Source organism: Empidonax traillii, unplaced genomic scaffold (assembly GCF_003031625.1).
Source record: "Empidonax traillii isolate 1590-97213 ecotype Southwest subspecies unplaced genomic scaffold, ASM303162v1 scaffold206:size1282135, whole genome shotgun sequence".
Taxonomy (NCBI): Eukaryota; Metazoa; Chordata; class Aves; order Passeriformes; family Tyrannidae; genus Empidonax; species Empidonax traillii.
In genome coordinates, this window is record NW_020955399.1 from 133,543 (window position 1) to 139,542 (window position 6,000).

The following is a 6,000-nucleotide window of genomic DNA, read 5'->3' on the forward strand; positions in this document are numbered from 1 at the left end:
AGGTTCAGCATCTTCTAGTATTGATTCCCTACAATTCATCCAGTTGGAGATTGCACATGCATTTATTGTGTAATAATAATTTAATTAGCGATTGTGATCCTTTACAATCAAGGAAAAAATATCACATTTATATTTACATCCATCAGAAAAGAGGGAACTCTTCATGTCCTGAAGGGATGGGAGAAGTAATGGGAAGTAAGGGGAAACTTAGGCTCGGTATTAGGAAAAAACTTTTAACTGTGAGCATGGTGAGGCACACAAAAAGGTTGCCCAGAAAGATTGTGAATGCCCCAACACTGACAGTGATCAAGGCTGGATTGGATAAGGCCTTGAGCAACCTGATCTAGTGGGAGGTGTCCCTGCCCATTTCAGGAGGGATTGGCACTAAATGACCTTTAAGATGTCTTCCCACCCTTGACATTTTATGATTCTGTAATCGAAATAAATACATTTGCTTTGTGTAGGATTGTAGTGCCGTGATTTGGGAAGATTCTGGGAATCAAATATGCTACACCAACTTCTTAATTTGGTTAATTGGCATTGTTGTCACATCTAGAACTGCAGAAACAGTTTTTGCTCTATACAGGATAGTAATATTGGCTAAAAATAATATTAACTTTTAGTATAGAAAGTAATGTTACTGAAAATCCAGGCCATAGCTCTCTTGTTCATTATTTTCTCCTTCAGAATTTATGACCAAACTGGGAAAAATGCCTGTCACAAACCATTCATGCGGCACAAATAGAAATAGCTTGAAGCAAAATAGTTGGCAAATATGCTTTCAGCAGATAATTGTTCGTTCAAGGCACTCAGTGAATGCACGTGAATGTGGATGCTTTGAGGTCAGTTAGCAGCCACATTAGCATAATTTTTTTAACAATTAGCTAACTAGTTAAACTAAGTAGAATTGTAGTTATTTCACCTCACAATTTTTTTCTGCAATCAAGACCATTTAAAATTAGTTAATACTAACTTTAGTATATTAATAAAACCATTTACATTAGGAAACACAATGATCAACAGTTTTCACCTGAATTACAATGTACAGTTTTTAAAAACATTTTAGCTAGAATTAAATAATGTAAATATTGACTTAGAAATAATTTCTAGAGTAAATATAGAGAACACTGACTTCTGAGATTTTGGTTGCCAAGTATAAGAAACCAGTGAACATTTTTTGTTGGGTTTTTGTTTGGGGTTTTTTGTTGTTGTTTTGTTGTTTTTTAATAAGGTAATCAGTATAAAAAATAAATTTTAAGAAACGTTCTCCTGAGCTGGAGTTGCTAAGCAGAGTAAAGATTGGTTAATGTCTAAAAAGCTGATTAAAACCAAGCTGAATTGTCCTGTGTCTAATATCATATAAATGTTGAGAGACTTAAAAAAAAAATATTTGTATTGGCTTAAAAATCTACTTCTTGGAGATCAGTCACAGTGAGAGTATCCATCTTCTCACTAAACTATAAAAATGATACAGTTTTGGAGGTTTCTGTGGTTTGTCTTGTTTTTCTTGGTTTCCTGTGTCTGGCATGTACATTTTGCCAATGCCAGAGTCCTGAAGTGGTATCTGTTGGCCAAGTTTCTGTCTGACAATAAAGACCAAGAGACTTGTTGCAGTTTTCTTCTTGTTAAAGTAGTTTTTTCCCACTTTGGTTTCATGGCATTACTAGCTTTGGGGATGCAAGAATATTATGCTCCGCTGTTCAGGTCAGTATTTTTAAGTCAAATTTCAACTGGCTTTAAAGAAGGAAAAAAAATTTAAAAACAAAGCCACTGGCAGTGCTTAGCTGAATAAATTCAAACTACTTATAAATATCACAATATCTGTAGCAGTGCAACTTTTGCACATTCCCTCAGGGTTTTTTTTGTTAAACAATTCTTTAAAACACATAAAAGCTTTGTATAGCAGTTAAGTTATGGTGGTCAAAGTATAGATTTTTTTTTTTTTAATGATTTGGCTGCCATTCTGGTATTTCCTCAGCAAAAATAACATGAAAGGCTTTCTTTCTTTGCCTTAGCCCCCGTTATAATTTATTTATATAATAAGGCATCAAAATATCTTTTGCTTATCTGCTCTTTAAACCAGCAGAGACAAGTGGAGAGAAGGAATGTTGTGGATTTTCTGGATACAGTTACAACAGTCTGCAGTAGCAATTTCCCCCAAATGAATGATTGTTTGGTATGTCTTCAATACAGTCCACTGAAGATTTCTGTAATTTCCTAGATTATCAATTATTATTGTAATCTTTTTTTACCCAACCTTGAAGTTAGTTCGCTGATGTCATTATTTGTCTTCAAGGCAGTAAGCACTGACTACTGATCTCTACATCTATTAATTTCTGTTTTCCTTCCTTTTCTTTCAAGTTTTAGATTTGCTTAGTAGCGCTGGCATAAAAATGGAACAATAATTTAAAGTATTCTACCTTTCCTCTGCTATAGCACAGGAAAATATTTGACCTGCAGCCCCTCCTCTATTTTCTCATGCAAAGTTAAACAGCTGTAATAAGCTTTAAGAAACTGTGAGATTAGATGCCTGAGAAAGTTCAGTTTTACTTGAGATCCACTGACTTCTGTGAATTGACAAAAGTGTTCAAAAACATCCGCTCAACATGCTGAATTTGTTTCATGTTTTCCCAGTACCAAGCAGAATGGACCTCTGACTTCTGGGTAATATTTGAGAAGCACCAATATATATGGTTAACTTTTCTGTGTTGGATGTGACATGCAACATTTCAAGAACAGAAAAGTTAACAGTAAAACTTTCTATTCACATTTATTTCCTTATTTGTATCTGAAATATTTCAGACTTGCACAGTTGAATACCACAGAGCCAGAGACAATCCCTGGAAGAAGCTCAGAATGTGTCCTAGATACAGGACTGTATCAGCTAAGAATTTCTGGAGAATGCTCACCGAGAAAGCTTGTGGATTCTCAGACACCTTTTTCTATTGCAAATTTTTTCTTGTGGCAGCTTACAACTATTGCTGTTTATTTTATGCTAACAGACATAAGTAATAGTTTATTCTCTATCTGTCCTTTCTTTATGCACTTGAATAGGATCAGGGATAAAGGGCCTTAGTTCCTTAACAGACATGGCTAGCCACATGGGGTTGCCATTAAGTCAGCCTCCTCCATCCCCACAAACCTATTTGCAGGTATGGAGTTTTAATGTAGACTTCTTTATTATTTTCCTTTTCATTTCACTCCTGATATTTCCTGTTACATAACACACAGTGGCAACCCTCCCATAAGGGGAAGGAAGCATTTAAGATGCTGTTCTACATCCTTTTACAAATTTATGGCCTTAGGACCCTGATCACACCTGAAACTGCCTTTTGCAAGGAATGATTCTTTCCAAATATACATTTTCAGTTGAACAGATAAAAAAAATTCCCTGCAGTTACCAAGTATCACCAAATTTAAGCAAAATAAATGGTTCTGGAGTACAAATGTTCTATGCAGGGTGTGTAAAGTAATTCTCCCACTCTCCTTGACACTCTCCAGTACCAAGGAGTATTGTTCAGGGCACCATGCTTCAAGAAAAATGTAGACACACTGGAGACAATCCAGAAAGGAGTAAAAAGAATGAGCAATAGTCTAGAGGCAGCATGAGGGAGGGTGGAAGGAATTGGCACTGTTTAGTCTAGAGAAGGGAAGACTAAGGAAAGATGGGATGTCAGCCCATAACCATGAACATTGTTTCTGCAAAGAAAAAATTATAAACTATAGATGGGAAAAGAATTAATGAAATAAATACAGCAGGGGAGATTCAATGTCATGGCTAAAGTAACTTCCCTTGAGTAGTTTCGTTAAATGCCTAATACAGTTTTCTGGCTATATTTCATTTTTAGTTTAAAAATTAAATGTTGATGTCTGCAAAGATGTGAAGCACAAGGAAAATCTGTATATAAGCAGTCACCTGTAGGCCCGTTCGGAAATCTTAACAGTAAACTCTAGGATGTCTGGAAGATTTTATCTTAGACAAATGTCTGCACTAAGTCATAGCCACTTAGGATGACAGAATACTAGTTGCTGAATGCAACCAAGTTGAAGCTGAAAACAATTAGTGTCAAGTCAATAGAAGTAGCACTTTATTTTCACTTGGGTTTTTATTTCATTTTGCAGACTAGCAAGAAAATCTCATAGGGTTATAATGGTTCAATCCCAATTTTTCATTGAATTTTTTTATTTTTGTGGGCCACGGAACAGAAACATTAATTTTGCTCACAGTCATAGTAGTTAATTTTGTGTAAGATCCTCCTTCTATTCCATGTCTATAACATTTCCAGAAATGAAAAGGGCCTTTAGAGACTTTCAAACCAATTGTTTGTAATCTTTTTATGTTTGATGAGGAAACTGATTTTCCCTCTTTACATCAATGTTCTTAAATTAATTCTGAATGTTTTGGAGCTGAGTTTTCAGCCCTGTCTTCTTGCTCCATTCTTATTCCTTTCTAGAGACTGAAATAATAAATTCACTGAAAAGCACCCACTGTGGCTATAAACAAGCTCCTAGTAGTCCAGGAGATTATGTCTAGATATGCACATTGAAAATTCATAAAAATTAAAGGATGTCTTATTAGGCTTATATTCTTCTGAACTGAAACTTGGAACTTTACACTTCCTGTGTGTAGAGGAGTATTTATATTACTCACAAATACTTTATTTGTGCTTCTAGAGACCTGATAGCTAGGAAGAGAACATTTACCAGCGATTTGCAAATGCACCCAGTCGGAAAAGATGAACATGCTGGGCTCCCCTACTCAGGGTGATACTAGAAATCATCAGATATGGCAGGTCAAGGAAGTTACTTCATCACAATTGTATTTTACTTACTATGTTATATTCTGCCACACCTTGTTATCTCCGTAAGGATTTGATTTTCCTGGAAGACTTGCCTGCTTGACAGAGTGCATTAACTGTGTCACATACAACCGTAGTGAGTTACAGTCATTCCAGCTTTTATAGTTTTCCCTATCTCATCTCAAAGCAAAAAACAGCAACAGCACTGTCCTCATTTTTTTAAAAAAAGAAACTCCAAAACTGAGGCTGAGAGGATTAGCCACTGTTCTCCTGTAAATCAGTGACAGAGTCAAAACCAGCACTTAGAGTCTTTGAATCACAGTTCTGCATTGTAACAAGGAGACAGCATTCCTGAAATCACCTAGAAGCATCTTGAAAATTATATCAGCAATGAAACATGATTATAGGACTATGAATGCAACCTTCTGCAGTGGGTCACGGATGGTCAGAAAGGAATGGAATAAACAGATAAACCCCAAAACTGCAATCCATAAGGTTGACTATAAACTTACCATTAGTCACCTTTTAGGGGGTCTGGGAGCACCACTGCCTCTCTTGATTTATTTCAGGTTCTGCACCAGAAAATCTAAAATGAGGGGAATGGAATAACAGGGATGTGTAAAAGGAAGCAGGAGGGATGTTCAGCCAATTAAAACTCAGCTCTAATTCTAAGAACAAATGTTCATCTCATTATCCCTCTCTCCTGGCCCCAAAAGTTCTTCTTGCCTGTAACTCTGGGTGATAAAACAATCTTCTTGGAAAGGAGTTGCGTGTCAGCAGGAGACCAAAGGTGTTTGTTCTGTACAATACTAAGTGAATGGACGACACACAAGAATGCATCAGTCTGGTGAGTTATGTGTCTAATATACGTTGTCTGGAGTATAACTTGTAAAGCTGCTTCTGCACTTGAGACATGTACCTAATGCTCTCCTAATATAGCGGTGGTTGAGGTCGTCTGAAAATTCCCCAGCTGTGCCTGCAGGAGAAGGAGTGCAAAAGGGTTAAATCTCCCACATTTATACCTGTTGTGAAATTCTGGCACGCTCTATTAATCTGCATTAATACTTGAGTTGGTTTTGTGGTTATCTTATTTAAATGACACCAAGTTAAGTTTGGAAGACTTCAGTCTCCTATATACATATGATACGGATTTCAGATGTGGATGTGTATGTGTCTGTATGTGTGTTGGAGATTAAGAGGT